Source organism: Petaurus breviceps, unplaced genomic scaffold (assembly GCF_028583685.1).
Source record: "Petaurus breviceps papuanus isolate PSGF00001 unplaced genomic scaffold, PetGlider_PUasm1.0 166, whole genome shotgun sequence".
In the NCBI taxonomy this organism is placed as follows: domain Eukaryota; kingdom Metazoa; phylum Chordata; class Mammalia; order Diprotodontia; family Petauridae; genus Petaurus; species Petaurus breviceps.
The window spans coordinates 846,477-871,855 of NW_027185737.1; the positions used below are offsets into that span (position 1 = coordinate 846,477).

Consider the following 25,379-nt stretch of genomic DNA (forward strand, 5'->3'; position numbering starts at 1 on the left):
ATAGTGGAAAAATTATTGGACCTGGAGTCATTAGAGATCTCAGTTAGAATATAATTTCTGAATATGGAAATGTTTTGCATGACTGCACATGTATAACCTATATTGAATTGTTTGCCTTCTCAATGGGAGGTGGGGTGGGGAAGGACAAAGGGAGAGAATTTGGAACTCAAAGTTTTAAAAATGAATGTTAAAAGTTGTTTTTACATATAAATGGGGAAAAATAAAATACTAAATAAATTTTTTAAAAGACTATTATCTCAGGGTGGCTAGGTGGTGCAGTGAATAGAGCTCTGGCCCTGGAGTCAGGAGGACCTGGGTTTGGATCTGGCCTCAGATACTTAACACTTAACTAGCTGTGTGACCTTGGGCAAGTCACTTAACCCTAATTGCCCTTCAAAAAGCAAAAAAAAAAAAATATTATCTCTGACACTACTTGTACCATCCTGGGCAACTCATGTAACTTCTCTGAGTCTTAGTATCTGTATCATGCCTCTGTCATCCAATCTATCATTAAAGATGACAACGCACATAATAAAACATGTGCTTCACAGGGTTGTTGTGAGGGCTCAAATGAGGTAACATATGTGTAGATGCCAGATATTATTGTCTACAGTAAAACAATCCTGTGACATGAGTCAAAACTAGGAGAAAGATCATAAAAAATAAGAATATATTGCCAGACACTGGGTGAACTTGGTTCAGTGTTCTCCCTGCCTGGGGCTCTAAGCTAAGAAAGAGTTACCTTCAATCTTGACCAGAGTAAACTTGAGGACTAGGGGCAAGCATATAGATTTTGACACAGATTCGATTTTACTGGTTTAGTGGGTGTCCTAGTAAATATTGCACAACCAATTCTCCAGAGAACATACTTATAAGTTTAATCTGCATTATTAACATTTTCTTCATCACTTTCTGAAGTCAGGATGATAGACAAAACAATTTATCAAGTCCTTATTTGCAGGGTTTGCTGATTTCCAAGATGGAAATACTCACACTGAAAATTTAATGATTTATATAAATTGACTCCAGCACACCAATGTTTATATGCCAAGTGATATCTGGAACTGTGTAAGGAGTGATAGGAAGGGTAAGGAATATTGACTTGTCAGTGGCAATCAGTTGTTGAATAGCTGACTATAAAAATGCTTAATAGCTTTTGTTGACTTCTCACCATGAACAGAGTCCTTTATTGTTGAGATATGGGGTAGAGGAGAGTTGTACAACAGAAGGCAAGAGCTTTACCTTCAGGGGTTTCAGTCTAGTTGGGAAAAAGAACTTTCATATAATGGAACCACCAAAGAATATTTTATATGTGTGTGTGTGTGGGTGTATAAAATATAGAGCCTCATAGTAAATACATATGTATAGTGTGGGAACATTCTACATACATCCTCCATCTGGTCCTATTCCCTAAATTTACCTTAGTATAAACTAGAATGGAGACTCTCCAAAGAAAGAGTTATTTTCTGTACTACTTGAATCAATTTCAAATCAAAGCCAGTCTTTGAAGGAGATGAAGGTTATAGATTGGTAGAGAGGGGTGAGAGAAATAATTTTTAATAACCAATAATTCAGGAGGATACAGAGTTCTCTCCTTTTTCTAAAGTCCTGGTAGGGTAGCTATCGTGTTCTGCTCAGGCTTGGGTGGGGCAAACATTCTCTGTAATCTGGGAGTGGTCAGGATGTAGAGATAGTCTGCCCAAAGGTGACATGATGTCACTCTCAGCCTCTCATTTTAGTATAATCCATTTCCCATTGTGTTAACCAAACCGAGTTGATTGCCACCCCTAAGGAACACCTACTCTTTGAAGGGTACATACACCGTGAGCCCTCCTCCCTGATTGTCTTTGGTCTAAGAGAGAGGGCCAAATGACCATCCTTTTATATAATGTGCTGGCCTTATTAATAAAATGATTGAATTATCCAGAAACTATGTCTCTCTTAAACTATGTCTCTATTAAAACCTTTTTAATTCCCACAGAGTGGGTGGGTCAAATTCAAAGTAGAGAGAATTGTGGGAGCAAAGTCACAAAAATGGAACAAGGCTATCAGGTACATAGCAACCACTCTGATGAGAATAGTTCGACTTGAACCAAGGATTCCAAAAGAGACAGGGGAAAGGATGTCAGTAGCAGACAAGTCATCAGTCTACAATATAAAGCAGGAGCCAGAAGCTCTGTGTTCTTCTGGAGTATACATGGAGAAAGATTGCATCACTGGGAAGGAAGATTAGCCCTAATGACCTGGGGGAAATGGCATCTGAATCCTAGACCAGATGAAGAACTAAAAGTTTCAAAGCACTGAACTAGGACTCTTCTTGAAATGGAGAAGTAGGGTGAGCAATGCAGACCTTAGTCCAAGGCAGTAAAGTGAGTAGATAAGCAGCTGCTGCTGCTGGTCTTGGGAGGGACCATTGTCCTCTTACCTTTTCAGAGGCTGCATAGGCAGCTTGTACCAAAAAAAAAAAAAAAAGTACATGTGTTAGAGGGATGACACAGGCCTCATGGTCCCATATGATGGTTGTAGAGGTTATACTGGAAGAAAAAAGATCAGTGTATCCAGGTGAGACATCTTTGTGACAGAACAGTATAACTATTGTTGAGACATTTTTAGTCATGTCTGACTTTTTGTTGACCCCATTTGGGGTTTTTGATTGTTTTTTGGTTTGTTTGTTTTTTTTTGGCAAAGATACTAGAGAGGTTTGCCATTTACTTCTCCAGCTTGTTTTACAGATAAGGAAACTGAGGTAAACAGGGTTAAGTGACTTGTCCAGGTTCATGCAGCTAGTATGTATCTTTTTTATTTGAACTTGGGTCCTCCTGATTTCAAGTCTGGAGTTCTATCTAACTAGCAGCCAAACAATAATAGCTAGCATTTATATGGTGCTTTAAGGGTTACAAAGCACAATTTGTAAAGGAACCTTATTTCATCTTATTCTAACAACAACCCCATAAAGTAGCAGGTACTCTCATTATCCCTATTTTACTGATGAGGATACTAAAGGTAAGAGAAGTTGTGATTTGCCTAGGGTTACACCATTGTATTAAAGCATATTACATTCAGGTCTTACTGACTCCAAGTCCAATACTCTATCCACCTACCTACATGGGAGTTTCCATGCATGCCATCTAGCTACCTAGTAGAGCTCTGGGGATATCTGACTACTTGGATGTCTTTCCCTATGTATTTGTTTCTGTGTCTATATTTGTATTCCCCTGAGGAAAGGATTTCATATTTGGCTGAACTAAAGTCTGGCCTTTAGGCACTTGTTTTTCATGCTTGTCTGACTCTTTGTGATGGAATGGTTCACCATTTCCTTCTCTAGTGAATTAGACAAACAGGTTAAATGACTTGCCCAGGGTCACATAGCTAGTGAACATCTGAGACCAGATTTGAACTCAGGTATTCCTGCCTCAAAAGTCTTAGGCACAGAGCATACCAAATAGTTGAGCAGCGTATTTTCTTCCTAGTGGGACATGCTTCCTCCCTGAGGCAAATGAGACCCCTGCAGCTCACCCTGAGCTCCTCCACTCATCTAGGTAGAGGCATTCCCAGTACTCTGGGAGCAAGGAGGCAAAGGTCAGATTTACTGGTAGGTAGTTTGCAATTGTACCCATGGTTAGAGTGTCTTCTGTACGTACACTACTGCTTGCCCAGCCCCAATTGTTTTTAATCCATGGTGAAAGAATTTTTTAGCTCTAGTTCTGACTGTACCTACTGATAAGAAGCACCCATTTCCTGAAGCTATATAGCCCTAGAGATGCTGGAAGGGCAACATGGTCAATTTGTAATTAAACAATTTAAACAGAATATAGTTAATTTTTTTAAATCGATTTTTGTTAGTTTTTGTTTTTATACCTTCCATATATCCCCCTGTATACTTCTTTTCCCTTCCTTCTCTCCCAAAGAGTCATCCCATATAACAAAGACTTTTTTTAATATATTAATGAACTGAAAAAAATCTGAATGTATGTGCTACACTCCATACCCGTGGACAGCCCACCCCTGTTTGTCAAGGAGTAGAGGGAGGTGTCTTTTCATATTGTTTTCCTTGGCTCTGCTTACTTCACTTTGTATCAGTTCAGGTAAGACTTCCTATGCTTCTCTGCATTGGTCATATCTGTTTTTCTTACAGCCTAGTGATATTCCATTATATTTATGTTCTATAATTTGTTTAGTTACTGGCCCAATCCATGAAGTTCTTTTAGGATTAGCCTAATTTTCCTCAGATCTTGAGCCCAGTTTCATTAAGTTGTTCTATTCAGGACACACAGTTTGGCTAAGCCATAGTTAGTAGTGGCCACCTTATGGGTCAAAAGCTGGGTTTACTGACCCAGGCCTCTGGCAGGTACTATTTTTGCATTTCTTTGCATTCCAAGTGCTTATGTGGTATCTGGCATTGCTTCATTAGCACTTGTTGACTAACTCATATGCCCTAGATATGCTGGGCAGAACTCGAGGCCCTTCGGGTAGCTGTTACTTCCTACTCCAAGAGAAACCTTGATAACTTCTCCTTGTCCATTTGTGACCCTCAGTTTAGACTTTATGGAACACTCTCAGGCACATCTGCTGCTCCATTCCATTCCTGCCTCCCCCCAAATTGCCTTTAGGACATGAAGGTTTTCATGGTACTTTATGCATTTTCCAAAGATACAACATTGCATGGACTATTGGGGAGAATTAGTTCTCTGAGATCAGATAATATAGTACTAGAAATACTGTGTGCGTCAGAGGAAGGAGTCATATGGTCCATTTTTTAGGTCCCCCTCCCTCCAGTTTGTAGTACAATTCTTATTGGTTATGTACATTGACTAATAACCCTTTAGGATTCATGTGTCCAGTGAAAATAATATCCCATAGCACATGGGGAAATGAGATAATTAGGGTATATCACAGCATTTTTTTCTATTTCTTTAACTAATTCCTGAATTTTTCCTTCCCCAGATAATTGATCTAATTTTATTATATATGTTATTTTATTATTATTGTTCTAATTATTTTTAGGAACCTGGATTGTCTAGGACTGAAGTTGCACTTCAAAGTAGCATGGGCAAATCCTCACGCCGGGTCACAAAGTAGAGTTTATTTATACGAATGTTTCTTCTCCCTAATCTTTAGGTGGAAGAAGTTCGGGCGTTTCCATAGGTCACTAGAAGAATATCTGATTTGCCTCCACCCCTCCTAGGGCCCATATATAAACTTCAAGGTCAGCTAGCTCCTTCCTGTTTGATGCAGGCTAGAATCATGTTCCCTCTTCACCCTTAAACCATCCCTCTTTCTACTACATTAAAGCAGAGCAAGTAACTAGGGCTACCCAACACCAGTAGTGGGTCCAATAGCTATTTTTTTGTGGGGCAGAACTGAGTTTGGTGTAAGAGATATGTAAGAACAATCTTATTGCCACAGCATTATCTGGTACTTGCAACTAATGTTCTCTCAGCAGAAGATGTAAAGGTAAAGGCACTTGGAACATAAATGGTTTGGGAAGATATTAAGTCACAACCTCTAGAGACATTTGCCTACCTCTGGGTACCTAAAAAGGGCCAATCATTTGCTACTAAGGTCAGTAAAGAGCCCTTGGCTGGTTCTGTAGCCTTTCTTTGTCATAGCTCTTGTTGCTGCTTGTCCTTCATTCTGTAAGAGGACCATGACATCAAGGAGGTGATGCCATGACATGCAAGAGGATTGGATTTAAGTGAGGGAGGGCTATGCAAAGTCACCAGCCCCATTTTCTCCTCCAGAGCCATCTGGGTCCAGGTGACTGGAGATGGCCCTAACTGCAGTGGGAGACCTTGACTTTTTAAAGCCAAGTTTTCACCTCAGTTTGACTGAGGCAACTCCCATTTAGTGATTAAGGTTAGGTAAGAAATGAGGCAGAGAACGGCCTCTATTGACTTATCAGGGTCTTCCACTCCCTTGTCTTAGCACAGAACTCTGGAAGCACCATCACAAAAGCTTGGTTCTCTCTTTCAGCTGAACATTGGGAAGGGCAACATGTTGTGGAATATAATGAACTGTGGACTACTGGCTATTCATCCTAGCTGAACTTACACAGTAGGACTAAGATTGTAACAGGAGTGCATTCCTTAGCTTTCCATATTCCCAGCCACTTGGCTCTAGGAACACAATACCAACAGTACCTATCTCTTCCTACTCAAAGGACCTAGCCAGTATCAAAGTCCACATTCATTTGATCCTATTTGATCCAACTCCCCACTCTTATTCCAGTTGGGAGACTTTCTTTTCTTCAAAAGATAAATTATTATTGATATTTTTATCTTTATATCACATAGATTTCCCCATGTACCCTTTCCCCTATAAGACATCCACTATCCCTTCTAACTAAGAATTTTCTAAAAACAGAAAAAAATGAGGAAGAACAGAAAAAAAGGAGCAAAACCAACCAATATTTTGAAACAGTCTTACATATGCAATGTTCCCTGCCCATTGATTCCCCACCTCCATGCAGGAGTGGTGGGGAGGTCTGGTTATATGTCTTTGGGCCAGGAGTATTCTTTATAATTTTGCAATATTCATGTTTTGTGGTGGTTGTTCTTTCCATTTATATTGTTGTAGTCATTGTGTATGTTTTCCTGGCTGTGCTGACCTCAATCTGCTTTAATTCATTTAAGTCTGCCCATGTTTCTCTGTATTCATTATTTATCATTTCTTATAGCACAGTAACATTCCATTCCATTCCTATATCACAATGTGTTTAGCCATTCCCCAACTAATGGACATTTACTTTGTATTTAGTTCTTTTGCAGTAGATAGAACTCCAGGCCTGGACTCAGGAGGACCTGAGTTCAAATCTGGCCTCAGACATGTACTAGCTATATGATCCTGAGCAAGTCATTTAATCCTGTCTGCCTCAGTTTCCTCATCTGTAAAATGAGCTGGAGAAGTGTTGGTGTTTAGGGGTTCTGAGACCCCAAAATAGCGACACACAGGTCCTTCCTTGAATGAATTCAATCCAAGCCTTCTTTCAGTCAAAGACAAGGTTTATTAGAATACCAATAGAGTGTGGGCATGATTCTAAAAATCCACATTATTGGCCAGACTGAATCTGAACTGACTAGATTCTTAAGGAATCTGAGCACCCTAATGGAAGCAAGATGGAGGGACTGAGGAATGGCCAAATAGTATGGGGTGACTGGGAGGTAAGGGGTCTATATGGGATTTTTTTTTTTGCTTTTTGGAGGGCAATTGGGGCAAAGTGACTTACCCAAGGTCACACCACTAGTTTTTGTGTTAAGTGGCTGAGGCTGGATTTGAACTCAGGTTCTCCTGATGCCAGGGCCGGTGCTCTATTCACTGCTTAGCCACCCCCTAGATGGGATTAAAGGTGGAACGGCCAGCGGTGATCAGAGCTAACAGACAATGAAGAGCTGGGCTAGGTTAGAGGTAGAAGAATTGTGAGATTGGGCATAGGCTACAATGAAAGGCCAGTTGGCTGGGATGGGTTGATGCCTCAGACAAATGCCAAAGACTTGACCAAGTAGGAAAATTCAAGGAGAGTTCAAAGGGGAAGTTCAGGGGAGGCTTTCCAGGGTCTGTAAACAAATGGGACTCAAATTCTTTTGGGGTAATGGGCTAAGGTCTCGAGATGGGCCTGTACCCTGTCAGAAGGATGTGGAAAACCTTTCTAGTATCTTTGTCAAGAAAACTCCAAATGGGGTCATGAAGAGTCAGGTATGATTGAAAAATGACTGTACAACAAACAACATAGCTACCACAAGGTGTGGCAATCAGACTGCTGCGACTGAGGCACTCCTCCCCACTTCCAAAGGTCATCTCCAAAGGTAGTTCAAACATCTAGAAGAACAAAGTTCATAGAACTGTAGACTGTACTATGGGGAGCTAACATGGTGTGGAGGAAATAGTCCAGAATTCAAAGTTAGGAGAGACCTCTGTTTGAAACCTACTGCTGACATTCACTAACTCTAAGACAGGTCAGGACTCTGAGCCTCTGTTTTCTCATCTGTAAAATGAATAGAGTAACAACTCTAGAAGCTACCTCACAAGAATATAGTGAGAATCAAATGAAATGGCTATAAAAATGACTTTTAAAATCTTAAAGTCAGGGCAGCTAGGTGGCACAGTGAATAGAGCACTAGACCTGGAGTCAGGAGGACCTGAGTTCAAATTCGGCCTCAGACACTTGACATAATTACTAGTGGTGCGACTTTGGGTAAGTCACAACCCCAATTCCCCTCCAAAAAGCAAAAAACAAACAAAAAAATAAAAATCTTAAAATTATAACATTATAACATCAGCTATTATTGTCAATGCCAGTAATCCTGAAAGTTCCCTCAGAATCTGGAGCACTCTTGCCCTGGAATATCCTACCCCTTCTGTGGTCTAATCACCTTAGAATATCCCTCTACAAGGCCTACCCCATTTTCCCCACTGACAAGTTTCTCCTGGAGCCCCCATTTTGTGAGGGGATCCAGACCAGCCTACCATCATTCTCCTCTTGGCCTGTTCTGACTTTCTCTGTACTTTAAAATGATGCCCCTGGCACCTTCATTCTCCCATCCTCCTTTTCAGGTCCCTTTTGTGTATTGTCTTCCCCCATTAGAATATAAGCTGCTTGAGGGCAGGGACCATCTTTCTTTTTGGTTGTATTATCCTTAGTGCTATTAGACAATGTCTGTCACATAGTAAGTATTTAATGAATGCTTATTTCCTCCCTCCCTCCCTCCCTTTCCCTTCCTTCCTTCCTTCTTCACTTCTTATCACTGCCATATTTTTTGAACATTGCAATGTTTGGCCTTTCAGCTAGATAGGTGCCCCACCCCCACCCCCCCAACCATAGTGATTGCTGAAAACCTTTTTCTCTTTCTGGGAGACTGAATTAGGGGAATGCACTACATAGGAAATCCAGAGCGAGAGGGTTCAGGAACTTTCACTTCTCTAGTCCCTGATTCTTGTTTCTGGGTCATTGCTTCTACCATGGCTGCCTTGTGGTTGAGAGCATTGTCTGTCATTGTCTCTCCAGTGCTAGATACAACTCTTGATACTTTACCTCTACCTGGTTGATGCCATCACTTGAGAAGAAAGGCTGCCATCCTTGGGTCAGTTCCTAGGGAGCTATAGTAATATATAGGCACCTTCCTGAAGACCAAAGTCATTCTCAGGTCTATGGTCTCTGACATGGCCTGAGAAAGGGGGAAAAGACATAAAGGGGCAATCACCTTTTTAAAGGTCAGCTCAAAGGCATGGTTATTCTCAATAATGAGCCAAGGAATCACATCACCCCCAAAGCACAATGTTCTAAATCTTATTCTGGTACTTGTCAATGGGCAGGCCCAGCACTCTATATGGAGAGATGTTATCAGTCCTAAACTATGTCTCCCACCCCTGTAAATAAACCAAGCTTGTCAGAGACCTCTCTAAATCAGCACCTTATACTCCCATCTGCCATAGTTCAGAAGAATTCTAAGAAGACCGGGAGGTGAAACCATTCCATCGGTATCTCTAGGCAGCATTTTTTCTGGGTTATTTTTAGTCAGTCAATGAACCCTAAGTGCTAAGGTTCTAAAGAAAAGCCAAGAAATCTTCCAAAACCCAGTCCCTGCCCTTAAGGAGTGTGCATTTGTAATGGGGGAGACAATACGCAAATATCTAGGTATACAGAAGATATATACAGAGTAGATGAAGATAATCTCTGAAGGCATTAGCAGTAGAAGCTGGGGGTATAGGAAAGGTCTCTTAGGAAAAGGTAGGATTTGAGATGATTTTTGAAGAAAGTCAGGGAAACCAAGATACAAAGGTGAGAGGGAAAAGCTTTGTAGACAAGGGGTACAGTCCAATGCAAAGGTACAGAGACAGTGCCTTGTTCAAGGAACAGCAAGGAAACCAGGGTCATTGGATTGTAGGGTACTTAAGACTGGAAAAGTAGGAAAGGGCCAGGTTATTAAAAGCTTTTAATGCCAAAGCAAAAGAGTTTATATTTGATCCTAGAGGTAAGAGGGAGCCTCTGGAACTCCCTGCGCAGGGTGATGACATAGTCAAACCTACAATTTAGAAAAATCATGTTGGTAACTGAGTGGAGGATGTATTTAATTGGGTAGAAACCTGAGAGAGACTAATTAGAAGGCTACTACTGCAATTGTCAAAGCAAGATGTATAAGGAACTGAATTAGGGTTATTAATATGTAAGTGGAGAGAAGGGAGTATATATGAGAGAGGTTATGAAGCAGGATTTGTCAGTGAATTAGATATGTGGGTTGAGAGTAAGGAACCAAGGATGATGCCAATGTTACTGGCTTAGGTGAACTGGGATGATGATGGTGGTACCCTTAATAGTGGTAAGGGAGTGTGGAAATGGGGAACATTTTATGCAGTTGGAAATGTGTGACTAGCTCAACAGAGACATTAGGGCTAAATATATAGATCTGGGAGTCAACTGCATAGAAAATTGTATTTGAATCCATGGAAGTTGATAAAAGCATTAATTGAAATAGTATAGGACAAAAAGAAAAAGGGGTCCAGTACAGAGCTTTGGGGGACACCCATGGTGAGAGTGTCTTACATGGATGAAGAAAAAGCAAAGGGGACTAAAAAAGAGCAGGAGAGGGTTGTGTAGATTTGGGCTAATTCATCAAGGGTAGAGAGGTAAGGAAGAGAAAGGAGTTTAGGCAATGCAAGGATGATATCCCAGGAAAGAATTGAAAGGTAGAGGGAATTTAGATCATATTGATGATGAAAAATAGAATGAGGAATTTAAGGCATAGGAATAGAATGATAAAATTTTTCAATCAGATAATGGAATTTTGGAGTCAATAGATACGGATTGTTGTTATTGTTATTTGTTCTTCATTCTTGAAAGTGGTACCCTAATAGATGATAGCGATAGCAAGATGAAGAGTGTGAACATTTATGTGTAACTGAGGTAGAATGGAAGAATAGATTGTAGGAATTGAGTAGAACTAGAAAATTAGGATATTTGAGGGAGTATCAATATTTATGTTGAAGTACCTCAGAATGAAGGTAGGAAAAGAAGAGATAAAGATTTTGTGCCAGGTACTGACCTCACTGAGAACAGAAGGAGAATGCCGGCAGGAATGAGGCTGGAGAGGAGAAGAAGAGAAGCCTGAGTAAGAAACCAAGATGAGAATTGGGAATGGGATTTATACATCCACTTTCAGGGGTTCAGGATTACTGGGATAGGGTGAGTATTAGGGGATGTCAATACACTTACAATTGAACGAGGAGTCCAGGTAAAGAGTAGCCATCAGTAGTTGGGTCCCTGAGTATACCTGTGCTGGGGACTCAGTATATAGTTGATATGTTTAACAAATGTTGACTGACTGGCTCATTTGGTACCCAACCCCCAAGGGATCCAAATAACACATAAATGGCACAAACATGGAACTTGCTATTTTCCCTTTAGGAACTTGTTCCATTTCATCCTATCTTGAAAAAAACAAAAACAAAAAATTATTCTTTGATTGTGCTAACCCTTCAAGCTGTCATACTATCCCTTTGATCGTATGCCTTTTAATGCCAGACTCTATAAGCAAGTAATCTGTACTGGCTACTTCAATTTCCTTACCACCTACTTGGCCTCCAACCCCATGGGATGTGGCTTTTAGCCTTGTCACTCTTTCTCTGTCTCTCTCTCTCAAGTCATTAAGGGCCTTCTGGATAGATCTAATTGTCTTTTCTCTATCTTCATTCTCCTTGACATTTTTGCAGCATTTGACATTATAGACTAGTCCCTTCTTCTTGATTCCCTCTTTTCTCTTGGCTTTCATGATGCCACATGCTCATGGTTCCCCTCCTACTTTTCCAACAACTCCTTTTCTGTGTCTTTTTCTGGTTTACCATCTTCCTTCCACTCCTTAAATGTAGATGGTCCCCAAAGGTATTCTCTTAGCAATCCTGGGCACTCCTGTGACTTCAATTATCTCCCCTATGTAGTTGACTCCCAGATATGTGCCTTTACTCCCAACAAGCGTCCATAGCTACAGTCTTATTTCCCAACCGCCCATTATATATGTCTACCTTTGTGTAAGCTGGCATCTCAAATACAACATGTCTAAAACTGACCTTATCATTTTTCCCTTTAAACCTTCTTCTCCCCCTCTTGGCTTCTCTGTTTTTAGGAATGGCACCTTCATCTTGCCAATCTCTCAGCTTAAAATTTTGGAATCACCTTTAACTCTACCCTCTCTCTCATCCCACATATGTAATCCATTGCCACTTCAGAAGGAAGCAGTCATAACTAGCAATTTTTATGCCTAAAACAAGTGACGACATGAAGGAGGGACACTTCAGTTGGAATGCAGCCAGGGAAGAAATACATCTGGTTCTGACTGCAAAAAACCACAAATTTTCCAAGCAGAAATAAGGGATAAGGGCCACCACCACTGCTGCTGCCATAGTGAAAATATAGATGAGGAGGAAGTACTTTGAAGATAATAAGACTATATATTTTTAATATTTCTATATATTTTTCCTATTTTTGGGCAAAGCCCCAATAGCCTCATCTTAGTCACAGCTTTAGGATGAAGTGATTTTCAGTGTATGTGCCCTTGGCAACAGCCTCTATCAGGCTCTTTGGTTGGTTCTCTGTGATCAGAAAAATCCAAGGATAATTTTGGAACCCTATCTAGGCTTTCAGAAAACACAATGCAAGCATGGGTCTCAATCATAGAATGTTAGAGTAGGAAATGACTGTAGGAAATCCTAGAAAGAGAAATGAGACTGCCTAAGAAATGAGGTAAGCTGTTCTTCAGCAGGCACCTTAGGGAGGAATCACCTAAAGTTTGAGGGCTATGCTGGCTTGGAACCTGAAAATTTCAGCCTGAATTCTCCTACAGCTCAGTGACAAAGTCCTTGTGACCTAAATGGACTTTGAACTCAAGGATGCTAATAGTGGATAAAGGAAGACCCTCCAGGCTGTCACTGATTCACTGTGACCTTGACCTTGATCCTTTTTTGTTTAGTTCTCATACTAAACTAGAACTAGAAGAGACTTTAGAGATAATTTAGTTCAGCAGTTCTCAAATCTTCTAATGTCAGGACCTCTGGAGTTCTTATTAATTATCAGGGACCCCAAAGAACTTTTGCTTATGGTAAGTTAAGAAATTAAACTCATAAAATTTTAAAATATGTATGTATATATTTGTTCATTTAAAAATAACAAGAATAAACCCATTGCATGTTAATATAAATGACATTTTAATGAAAAATTACTATATTTTCCAAAACAAAAATTTGGTGAGAAGAGTGACTCGATATTTTTGCAAATCTCTTTAATATCTAGCTTAACAGAAGGTAGCTGGATTCTCCTATCTGCTTCTGTATCCAATTTGGTATGATATATTGTTTAGCTGAAATATATGAAGAAAATCCAGCCTTACATACATATGTAGCTGGAAAAGGGAGGTCTATTTTACTAGGTAAATAATTCTTAGTGTTATTATTAAAAGAGTTTTGACCTCTTAGATGCTCTGAAAGGGTCTCAGGTATCCCCATAAGTCCAAGGACCACACTTTGAAAATTGCTGATGTAATCTAACTCTTATCTCCTGTTCAATTTCACTCCCAACACATATACCTATTTTTATATGAAGAACCTGGAGTCTAGAATCTTATTCAAGGTCACACAAACTCTAAATCCGTTCTCTTTTCCCCTACATCATGCTGCTTTCAAACAGACATAGAGGAGAAGGGTTCCAAATGCAGTTTCACCATTTTGCCTTGGACCACACCTAGCTAGGAATGTTAAGCCTGCATATGAGCAAATAAGTCAATTGAAATATCCTTCAATTTCTACCTACTGACCTGGCACTTAGAAAATCTTCCTGGACTGAGATCAGAGACCAGAGACACTGGTCTGATTTTTAGAATGCCAACGCCCACTTCCATACTTTGCAATGGATCTATGCTGGCACAGATAAGGGTATTTCCTCCAGCCATGGAGATGGGATTCACACTCTCTCATTCTGCACAATTTTTTCTATGGCCTCCTGTAAAGCCTTTACAGGGGTTTCATCTAATATTCCAAGGGATTCTCTTAATCCCTTTTAGTTTTATTTTCTTAAAAAAAATTTTATCAATAGTTTTTGTTATTACCTCTCCTGTCCTTCCTCCATCACCCTCCCAGAGAGCCCCCTCGTTATAACAAGAAAAAAAGTTAAAAAAAACTATCTCGCACATTGAAAAAGTATGATATTCTCTGCAGGGTTCTCTGTACTGTTCCCCACATCTGCAAAGAAGAGAGGGAGTTGTGTTCTCCTATTTCTTTTGGTGGGGAGAGGAGGGCAAATTTGCTTATTATCATTTTGAAGCATTCAATTTCCATTTTTTCGTTATTGTTTTTCCATTTACACCATTGTAGTTATTATATACATTATTTTCTCAGTTTTGCTTATTTCACTTTGTATTAATTCATATTTGTATTCATAGTTTCTTACAGTCCAGAGATGGTCCATTATATTCATTTTTCACAACTTGTTTATTCCCCCAGTGCATGATAGACTTAGCAGTAGAAGATACCTTAAAGGTCATCTAATACAATTCCTATCATGAATACCATCAATAACATTCCCTAGAAAGGGGAATACCTAGCATTCTTTTTGAAGCTCTCTAGTGACATTTCTTCACTGCTTCTTTAAGTGAACCTTTCTATTGATGGCCAAACAACTGTTAATAAGAATTAGCTTATATAGAACTAAAATCTGCCTTTCTATAGCTTCCCATCTTTGGTTCTAGTTCTGCTTTCCAAGGCCAAGCAAAATAGAACAAATATAATTCTTCTTTTATAAGATAACTTTTTGTGGAGGGCAGACTTGATAATTGTTATAAATTAAGCCTTCTCTTCAGGTTAAACATTCCTATGTTTATTCAATGTTCCATTTTCCTAGATCATGGTTTCTAGTCCCTTCCTCATACTCTTCCAAGCATACTTCAGCTTATCAATATACCTCCCAAAATATGGTGCCCAGATCTGAACAAAGTTCTCCAAATGGGGTCAGACCAAGATAGCAGATAGTGGGACTAGCTCCTTTCTGGTTATGTACTCTGCCTCTGTTTGAATTAGTTCTTTAGGCTGCCACATCCAGCAGTTGACTCATATTGTTTCTTATAATCACTAAAATCCCCAGGGTTTTTTCACATGAACTGTTGCCTAGCCAGCTCTTTCCCATCCTGAACTTGTGCAGCTGATGTTTTGAATTTAAGTGCAAGATTTTCCTTGGAAACAAACCCATAAAGAGTGGCAATGGAAAATTAGAATGTTGAGGTAGGGCTTCCCTCATCTTTGGGGTCAATATTATGGACAATAGGGGCATTTTGCACTACATCCTTGATTTTTTGTTTTTCCCCAGATTTTATAGTGTACTTATACATCTGGAGAAGAAAGAGACTTCAGAACTCATCTGATTCAATCCCTTGGTTTTATATGTTGAGGAAAATGGCACCCACTGAGATTAGGTGACTTGTCCAAAGTCACATGGGAAGTAAAACATCAGGTCCTCCAGGTGACTACAGAGCCACCACCACTGACTTTCTCTTTTTTTTTATTATGAACTTGACAAGCACCAATAAACATGAACATTTCCACAAACAAAGAACAGAAAAAGATTGTATGTGAAACTTTAAATCTCGGTTATTTATAATTTCTCTTTTTTTAAACATATGTTAAATTCAACACAATAGTACCAATATGGCCCTATGTTTCTTTCTGAACTTCCCTCCCAGTTTTCTTCTGTGTATCTTAAAAATATTTCATTGATATTCTTTTCTTCTTTTTACATCTCTGTGATTACCTTTCTACTCCACCCTCACCCCCTACCAGCCAACTCTCCACCAATTAAAAATCTCCATTTGTAACAAATAAGTATAAGTAAGCAAACAAATTTATACATTTAAAACATGTTTGAAAGTGCGTCTCATTCAGCACCTACTGTTCATCTCCACCAAGGGATAGTAAGGGTGCTTCATCAATCTTGTGGAATTGCAATTGGTCATTGAAGTCTTTCAAAGTTGTTTTCCTTTACAATATCACAGTCATTAAATACATTGCTCTCCTGGTTCTGCCCATTTCACTCTGTATCAGTTCGGAATCCATGTCTTTTGCTACTTGCAGTATAATAACACTTTATTACATTCATATGGAATAATGAGGAATGCTCATTTTGTTTCCAGTTCTTTGCTACAACCAAAAAATGCTGCTATATTTTTGCACAGATAGGTTCTTTCCTTTTTCTATTATCTCTTTTGGGGTATATATCTAGTAGTGATATTGCTGAGTCAGAGTTCAGTGACTCTTGGGATGTTTTTTTAAATTACTTTTCAGAACGGTTGGATCACTTCACAGTTTCACCAACAATATACTAGTATGTATGTCTTAAGCCTTCTCTTCAGGTTAAACATTTCTATGTTTATTTCATGTTCTATTTTCCTAGATCATGGTTTCTAGTCCCCTCCTCATCCTCTTCCATATAGCTGTTCTAACAATTGTCATTTTCTGTTTTTGTCATCTTTGCTAATCTGAGGTGTATGATATGGAACTGCAAAGCTATTTTAATTCACACTTCTTTTATTTTTAGGTACTTAGAACAATTATTACATGGCTATTGTTCGCATCCTTTGACCATTTATCTATTGGGGAAATGACTCTTGTTCTAATATATTTGATCTATCAATAATTAGAACAAGATATCTTGTTCTAATATATTTGATCAATTCTCTATATATCCTGGATATTAATCCTTTATCTCAGAAATTTTTCATAAAACTGTTTACTATTTCTTTTCTAATTATAACTTCATTAATTTTGTTTGCACAAAACTTTTTTCAATTTTATGTAAACAGAATTGTGTTTTATCTTTTATGATGATCTCTTCCTTACTTGATAAAAAAAAAGCAACTCCTATCCATAGCTATAAAAGGTATCTCCATTTGTGCCATGTATCTATTTGGAGTTTATTGTGGTATGTGGTGTGTGCTATTGATGTACAGCTACTATCTGCCAGACTGCTTTCTAGTTTTCCAAAAAATTTTTGATGAATAGTACTAAGTCCTTTCCCCCATAGTCCTTGGGCTTTTGGAATGCTCTGTTATGTTCAATTGCTTCTGTGTCTTGTGTACATAATCTGTTCCACTGATCACCTTTTCTATTTTTTCATGAATACTGAATAGGTTTTTTGACTCCTGCTTTGTAGTAAAGTTTAAGATCTAGAGTATTTCTGCCTGACATTCCCATTTTTTAAAATAAATAATTTATCTTAAGATTCTTAACCTTTTGTTTTTCTGGATAAATTTTGTTACTGTTTTGTCTAGTTCTATAAAGTAGTTTAATTGGTTTGGCACTGAATAAGTAAATGGATTTAGGTAGCATTCTCATTTTGATTATATTAGAATGACCTAACCACAGACAACTGATATCTTTCCAGTTATTTAAGACATTTGTCTTTGTAAAGAGAGTTTTACAGTTGCATTCATATAATTCCTATGTATGTCTGTTGGTAGTTGGGACCCCAAATGTTTTAAACATTCTGCAGTTATTCTGAATGGAATTTCCTTTTTTATCTCTTCCTGCTTGGTTTTGTTGGTAATGTATAGAAAGGCTGATGTTTTGAGTTTGATTATTTTATATCCTGAGTGCTTACCTAAATTACTATTTCATTTTTTAGCATCTATAAGATACTCCAATCAAATCATGTCATTTGTGAAAAGTGATAATTTTGTTTTCTTTTTGCCTATGCTTATTCTCTACATTTCATTTTATTGTCACATTGCTGTAACTATCATTTCTAGAACTATATCAAATGATAGTAGTAACAATAGACTTCCTTGCTTTACCTCAATCTAATTAGGATGGCCTCTGGTGTTTCTCCTCTACTGCAAATAATGCTGGCTCTGGGTTTTAGATGGATGGATACTATTTAACATATTAAAGAACAGTCCATTTTCCCATGCTTTTTAATTTGAAAAAAATATATAAATAGGTGTCATTTTATCAAAAGTCTTTTCTGAATCTATTGATGTAACCACGTGATCTGTTTGTTACAATATGGACTATTATGTTTATAGTTTTCCTAATAGTGAACCAGCCTTGCATTCCTGGTACAAATACAACCTGAGTATGTTGTATAACCTTTGAACATTCATCACTATTTTTAATCCCACCATTTTTATGATCCACTCTCTGAAGTTGAAGTTGGTATTGTTTATAATTATTTCCTCCCAAATATATGTTCCCTCTTGCCCCCCCCTTCTTTTTCCTTGTCCCATCAGATTTGCTGTTAAATTTAATTAATTTAAATATATACCTTGAACTCATGTCAATCCTCTTTTATCACCCAAATTATGAAAAATGGTGAGTTCTTCCTCTATCATCCTCATTTCTTCCCTAGAGTGTTCCCTTTTTTTCCCCCTTTTAAAACCAACAAAACAGAATAAAACCCTACCCTGGTGGTATGTTTCCTTAGTCTTCAGAACCATTACATGAATTCTAGTGGGCTTTCCTTTGCTTTTGACTCAGGACAGTTCACTTTCTTTTCAAATGTCTCTGATTATATCTTTTCCACTGTAGTAGAGGGATCTCTTAAAAAAAAAAATTCCTCTCTAACCCTTCCCTCCCAACATATGCTATCTATACTTTAACAACTAACCTAAGCATCTCCTCCTCTTTGACATCTTCCCTGAACTCCCATCTCCTTTTTCCAATAATCAGGACTGGAAAGGACTTTAAAGACCTAATTCAACCTCTTCATTCTAAGAAAATCAATACATAAGGAAATATGTACCTAGAAGTTGGTCACACATGTAGTTGGTTAGTAGCCAAGCTGGAACTTGGAACCCCGACTATATCACCTTGCCTTCCTACCTGTTTCAAATGGAGAAAGGCCCAGGGTAAAAATACGTGACAGAGGTAGGCCAGTCTTTATGGTACATGGATCCCACAGAAGGGGCTTCAAGATGATAAAAATCATCCCCATTACTGGCCATCCAGGCAAGGGCAGGAGATTCATGTGAGCAAAATCATGAAGAAAGTGGCAGGCACACAAACCTCAAGGAGTCCCTAAAAAAATCAACATTTTAGGGTGTGTCATAGGGGACAGAAAACTGAACTTAGATTCAGAGAACACCCGAGTTCAAATCTTGGCCCTGCTATATTCTACCTCTGTGATCCTGGGCCAGTTACAACCTTTCAATAGCCCTGCCAATTCTCCAAGGCTATTTAGAAGTTGCAGAGCAGGTACCCATCTGAATTGGCAGAAAGAGAAAAGCAGAGAGCTCTCTACACTGAAGAAATCTGGGTCTTGGGGGAAAATAAAAGGAGACCTGACTTGGAACTTAGAGGACTTGGGATCTAGTACCAGCTCTGTGCTCAGTGCCCCTGACCATATCACTTACCTTCTGTTAGACTCAATTTCCTCATTTGTAAAATGAGCAGGTTGGCTTAGGTTATCCCTGAGGTCTTGTCCTATTAATTCTATGGATCTACCAGAAAGCAGTCCCATATACCATGGACTCATTAGGAGATCTGATGAGGACACTACCTCTGAACTGAGTCATTAGCCTCCAGAGGAGTACTAGACAGAGCATAGAGGAGGACCCAGAGCCTTAGCATTAGAAATACAAGAGGAATTCCACTAATGCCATTTTGATCATTTCATTTAAGTAGGGTTGGGGGAAAGTGGAGTAGTGAGAAAAGGAATTCATTGTGGGTGACTAGAAAATAGTCTGCCTCAGGTAAGTTGTAGAATCTCAGAAGTTTGTCTTAGGTGCTCTCATCTTACCCTTTCTGTGTCCTTTTCTCCTCACTCCCCTCAATGGAGACTAAGCTCCTACTTGTCCTGCTTTTTTTTCCTGTCAAAACCTACTGTTAAGAAAGAAATCTGGAAAACCCACTCACATTCATGCACTACTCTCAATTTGTCACTGTTCACAATTCTCTGGTGGCTACCTATTGCCTACTAAGCAAAGTCCAAAGAACTTGCTTTGGTATTTCTGCCTCCAACCTGCTTCTGCAGCTTTATTTCACGTACCCACTCTATCCTATGAACTGGACTATCCCCAACTTGTCTTGCCATTTTTTTTTTAACAGAGTAGGGCTTAATAACTTGTTTGTTGAATTAATACATACACACAGAGGTGTAAATGATCCAATGAAGGGAACCCCTTGAGGTATTTACATTTTGACAGGACACAAAGTCATTGGATCCCCTTCAATTAGTGGCATTTCCCACATTTATGAGCCAATGGGAGTAGGTGTCTTAAGGAGGCAGGAGAGTCTTCTACCCAAAAAAATCATACCAGCTGGTCCCAGACCCTAGCTAACTAGCAGGCCCAAGTCATCTGGGAATATGAGACACAGTAGTAGGACCCCTCTTGAATCACAGCCAGAAAGCTTTCAACAGGTTTCTAGTGTGGCCTTACTAGATATGAATCCATGAGGGAGTCACTTAACTTTTGAGCCCCAGTTTCTTCATTTGTAAGATGGGAATAATATGCCCATCAATCTTTTAGGATTCTTGTGAGGTTAAAATGAGATTGTGTGTGTGTGTGTGTGCATACACACATATATACATATGTATGAGAATATATTATATATGAGCTCTGCAAACTTTACATCTCTAGATAAATATCAGTTATTATTTTTATCATTATTTTGGACTTCATTGTGGAAAGAGTATGGTGGTATAGCATCATTCAGCTTGGAAGCTGGTTGTGGGGTTGGGTTGGGGCAAGGAGAGGAGATGGGTATACAAAGAAAGGCCACCTCCTTCAGTTATCTGGCAAGGGTGGGGAAAGCATCTTTTCTGGTTTAAAAAACTTTAGAACTGACTACTTCAACAAAGGCAGGAGGGAGGAGGAAAATAAAGTTCTGAACACCCCCTTCCCAGTTGTCCCAGGTCACCAACTGTGAGAAGCAGGGTTCAGAAAACAGAAGAAATGCTCCCCTTTAGCTCATGAAGCCACAGTCTCTCTCTTCCTCCACAGCAGAAATAATTATGGCTCAATTAAGTCTTAATTCCCAACCTGTAAGACTGCTGAGGCTCCCAGTTTCATCCCCTTCATGGTAGGTGTTATAAATGACATCCAAATCAGTTTATACTTACCTAGCTGAGATGTACTCAAGTCACTAAATAACTTTAAGCAAAGATACTATAATAGACTGTCAGAAAGTTCCAAGGAAAGAGTTCCCTCAGAAAAGTCCCAAGAACTACTTTGAGACAAGGAATAGTCCTATGCAGTGGGTGGGTTGGAAAAGGTTCCAGTCTGTTAGCACCTTTGTTAGAAATGGGCTTCATTTAATGAAATGTGAAGTGTGATCTTAAATGGTACCTGACTGAAACAGGTCTCCCTGAATCCTACACAGTCAGAAATAGCCCTAGATCACAGATTTCTGTATATTTTATGTTTATAAAGTAGAGGCAGTATGGCGGGGACAGAATACTGGAACTGTACTAAGAACTGACTCTGTCCATGTGACCATGGACCATTAACTTAACTTCTGGGAGCCTCAGGCATCTCTCTTTGAAACTATAAATTATAGATAGGTTATTTGTATTCTTCCGGAATGGAAGGAGTTCCCACATCAGTGTAATCATAGCTCCTTGACTTACTGTTATATGTATGAAAGAGGCCAAGTTGGGGTGGGGTGGGTTAAGGTGGAGGTAGAGATATGAAAGTCTAAACAGGCCCCCATATTTAGTCCTAGAACTGTATTCAGTTGTACTAAGTACTCTCCTGACAAAGGACTCCCTAGTCATAAGCCCTTACCTTCCATTTGGGGGAATGGAAGGTACTAGCCAAACATAAGCAACCTCCCAACATAGCTCAGGGTCTGTCTTCTTAGGCATGGAGGGCAATTATTATTGCTACAAATAAGTATAGGCCATTATGAGTCATTAGCATCAAAGGGGGAAGAATGGAGTAGGGGAATAGGAAGTGGTTCACTTAAGTTGAAGGATGATTCACCTCTAGCACAAATAGCCACCTCTGGGGGAGGGAAGGCATGAAAACAAGAAGCACCTTTTCCTCTAGAGAAGTCTGGGGATTTCCAGTAGTATACCAGGGCCAACTATCTGGAATGCAATACAGGGCTCTTGGAGTAAGCAGATGGGGCTTCCATGTCTACTAGGCTAGGAATGAGTAGGGAAAGGGGTCAAATGGAAGAAAAAAAGAGCTCAGTGACAGGCCTGGTATGACCTGAGTAGTATGGCATAGTAGAAAGAGCACTAAGTTTGGAATCTGAAGAATCTGTTCGAGTTTCGGCTCTGGATGAGATGACTAAAAGGCTTTTTCAACTCTGAATCTTGTTGTAAAGGTGGCTGGTCAAAGGAGCGTCTGATCAATTTGATAGATAGCCCAATCAAACTGATGAAATTACAGCGTGAGGATCTGTATCAGAAGAGCACCTCCTATACCAGGAGATATGTACTCTAGCCCCTCACCAAGAAGACACAGGTCCCTCCTCTGGATCATTTCAGGGAATGTAATTGCCTCTAAGATGACTGGTGCCTGAGAGTCAGAGGGCGCACAGTCTCTTGCCAGAAGAGTTACCTCTTCTTCATGGAATTTAATGGTGAGCTAAGATGTCAACTGGGCCTTTTGGAAGGCACACTCTTTTGGATTTCCAGACTAAAATGCAACATGGTGGGGGAAGGGGAAGGTGGGAAAAGAAATCTCTCCCCTCCCCATTCCCCCACAAGAAGAAAATATTAATTGCAGCAAATAATTTCTCCTTACCCTGGCAAGATTAAGAGTCCCTACCTGCTTTCGTTTGCTTTTTTATTTTTTATTTTTTTGCTCAGGTCAGAGACTAGTGATCTTGAGAATGGATATTTTCAGCCTCGGAGGGTTACCTTGCAGATAATCCTGAGATAGTTTCCAAGTTCTAGAGTTCCCAATCAAGAGTTCCTGAGTTTCATAGATTTTCTCAGTGCATGCAATTTGAAGAGGATAGTACTAAAATTGGAAGACTAAAGCCACATTACATGGGCTAAGAGTTCTGGACAGAGTCAATCCTAAATAATATTGCTAGGAGTTGCTTGGATTGTGGTAGAAGGTAAATGGGAGTGGTGTTTCTTAAGCAGCCTCAAAATGCCTTTACCTTCAGGGAGGTAGGACACTATATGAGTGCTATAGGTATAGATATAGTATCTGTACTAGGGCTCTGGTTATAGCCTTTTATGCATTTTTATTAAAATTATCAAAATGCATTTTATGCATTTTTTGTGGTGGAGAAAATAAAGGCAGTCTCATACCCATACTGGATTCAGGGTACCTGTGAAGAACACTTAAGACACAAGCCATACCTAAGTTTTATCCAGGAGATCTACCCCAGAGTTGGGGTAGAAAGTCAAAGAGCAATAATGACCCCTTTGGGCTCCACCCCCAGGATGAAATCTAGTTTCTGTGAACTCAGAGTCTTTGAAGAGAGACCTATGATTCCTATGGTGGCATTAACATTGTCTTAGCACCAGGCCCTAACTATATGAAGACTGGGTGGTTGGTAGGGCAGCATCGGTAAAGTCTGTGACCAAAGGGACTAAATGCTCCCTAGACACTATAGGCAGCCTGACATAGGAACGATGGGGGTAATCTGGGAGTCAGAAAAACCTAGGTTAAAGTCTTTCATCTGACACATATTAGATAATGGGCCAGATAATGGGCCATAGGCAAAACACTTAATTTCTCAGTGCCTTCGGAAGTTTTCTAAGACTGTTATACATGAGTTGCATCAAGTTTCAACATTGGCTGTTCCCAATGTTGATGAAATCACAGGTCCAACCTCACAACCCCGCAACCTCCCAAGTTCTTTTCACTAATTGATAGAAAGCAATCTATGCCCACCTTCACCCAAGAAGAAATGTCCCTGGGGGAAGAGAGGACACTGCATGAGGGGTAGTGACTATTCTTCAGTGAGGATTAATCCCTAAATTTGAAGAGCCTATCCAGGAAGCAAAAACTCAGAACTTCTCATCACATTGCTCTGAGTCCTAGACAACAGCAAGGAACAGTTATTTCCTAAATTAATCCCTCCACCCTATTTTATTCCATTCCCCTCCATATTCAATCCTCCTCCCCAACCTCCAAACTCTAGTCCCACCTGTGAGCAATGCTGTCTGTACAGATAGGACAGTAAGGAAGAGGAGTTTCTTTCTACAGTTGGTAGTCTTAGCATTTTTTAATGATTTATAAAAAGGGATGATGCTAATTTCTATCTAAGTGTCCTGGAATAGTCAGGAGATACTGTACTACAGGGCATAGTAGGGTAACTTAGCTCCTTTGTGCTGGTTGGGAGCGCTGGAAGTAAGCTAGGGTGAGTCATTCATCTGTCCACTGCCAGCAATGGACACTTCACAGGAGTGGGAGGGCAACTGGGTGAGGGACTAAAACCATGCCTCCAAAGAGTGCAGTAATACTGAATAAGGAGTGAATTCAAAGAGAGAGCCCTGTTTGTGGGGACAAGAGGGCTAGGAGTGGCAGCCCTGAGAAGGCAACATGGAGTTGGGGACTGTGACAAATGAAGACCAGCACCAAGTTCTGAACCTGTTCCCATCTGAACATTCTAAAGCATCTCCTAAGTCTAAAATATTACCTCTCTCAAACTCTGGTTTCCTTAAGCAGAATCTTAACCTCTCTCTCTCTCTCTCTCTCTCTCTCTCTCTCTCTCTCTCTCTCTCTCTCTCTCAAACTCTGCCCCTTTCCCCCCTCCCCCCACAATCTTTATTTGGAAAACCTCTCAGAAATTCTTCCAGGTCACAAGATACTACCTTCTGGGTACCTGCTGGGCCCAATCCTCACCATGGGTTCAATGGGTAGTCAGCCTGCAGCAAGGCTATTAGAGAGGTGGCTATGAGAAGGGAGAAGGGGGCCAGCACCAGGAGACACTGTCACAAGCCCAGTGGCCATGATGCCAGACGCTTTCACAGTAGACAATTTGGGAGGGAAGATGCTGCCTGTGTGGTCTCCCTAAAATGTATGGCAAATGAGCAAAAAACAAAGATGGGAAGGGGTAGGGGCAGGTGGAGAAGATTTCTCAGGTTTCAATCTGGGAATTTTTGTGTTGACTTGTAGGGGTAGGAAACAAAAGAGGCAGGCCACTCTTAGTTCAAAGATAAGAGGATAGAGGGAAAAAAGGGGACAACTCCACGGAGCACTTGAGGATTAAGTTCTTCACAAGTCCAAGTTTAGTGGGGATCCAGCACCAGTATGTCCCAGAAAACACCAAGAAAGCAGCTTTGGGGCTACAGGGAAGGGGGCAGCAGGTAGGACCCCTGCCTCCATCTCCTGTGCAGGCAGTGTGTGACTGCCAAGCTGTCTCTTAGACATGGCCAAGTTCCTTCTAGTCCTTCAGCTCCTTGGGCCCCGTGGGAGGTATTGGTTGCAAGCAAGCACCTGAAT

At 39.9% G+C, this 25,379-nt stretch overlaps 2 long non-coding RNA genes across 3 annotated transcripts in view; both read right to left on the reverse strand.

The window, feature by feature from the left end:
* The window catches only part of LOC138157009 (uncharacterized), a 130,064-nt gene that overhangs the window by 47,621 nt on the left and 57,064 nt on the right, over nt 1–25,379 (reverse strand). The gene's annotated exons all lie outside the window — the stretch shown is intronic.
* Nucleotides 15,055–25,373, reverse strand: LOC138157008 (uncharacterized). Its single transcript, XR_011167265.1, has 2 exons — nt 19,305–25,373; nt 15,055–19,256 (listed from the first exon to the last, which is right to left on the reverse strand). It is a non-coding gene; the product is annotated as an uncharacterized lncRNA (long non-coding RNA).